Source organism: Myotis brandtii, unplaced genomic scaffold (assembly GCF_000412655.1).
Source record: "Myotis brandtii unplaced genomic scaffold, ASM41265v1 scaffold148, whole genome shotgun sequence".
In the NCBI taxonomy this organism is placed as follows: Eukaryota; Metazoa; Chordata; class Mammalia; order Chiroptera; family Vespertilionidae; genus Myotis; species Myotis brandtii.
The window spans coordinates 352,409-353,221 of record NW_005355347.1 but is presented as its reverse complement, the minus strand read 5'-3'; positions in this window follow the sequence as shown (position 1 = coordinate 353,221).

Genomic DNA, 813 nt, shown 5'->3' with positions numbered 1-813 from the left:
CCCCCCCCCCCCCCCCCCCCAAAAAAAAAGGAAAGACGGAAAAGACAGGACTTAATTGTTCAAGTTCCTATTTCCTGATGCTGCTTTTATTTTTTATTAAACCTTATATATGTGTGTTTGTGTGTTTATTTAATACTTGTCTTCTCATCCGGAGATGAGAAGGGTATTGGGAGCACAGCAGTGAAGCGAGGAGCGGGCACAATGCAGTGAGCTTATGAGGAACCTCCAGTGTATGTGAAGCTGGAATCATGTTGGATGTTTAGGAAGAGCATCCGGAGACTGTGCTGAGGGTGGTGGCCAGGGATTGAGCTGGAATTAGAAGGACCAGGTGGGAGGGCACAGCCATATAGTCCAGACAGAAGGTGACGGAGTCTGAGTGAGAAAGGACGTGGAAGACAGGCGCGCTGGGGCTCAGCAACGTCGGGCACATGCGGCCCATAAAGCTCTGAGGTCTATAACGAAATCCTGCTGGCTGCTCGGGGCAGGCATCTCACTGACCTCCAGGTGGCCGGTGTGGGGCCTGGTGGGGACGTCATTCCTTATGGCGGGAATGGGGGTGAGTTTGGAGGAGTCGATGCAGAGTTCCGTGGGGGACACGGTGAGCTTGAGCTGCTGGGAGAACCTGGGAATGGAGCCCAGCTCTGGGGCCAGAGGGGCTCCAGGAGCAGCAGGGCTTTGTGTAAGAGCAGCCCTGAGGTCCTGGCCCTTCACCAGGCTGCTCTGGCCCGAGTGCAATGTGAAAGACCCGGGGCGCAGTGTGCGGGGTCCCCGCCAAGCTCCTGGCTCCAGGGCGCGGGCAGAGGGGAGGGCGGG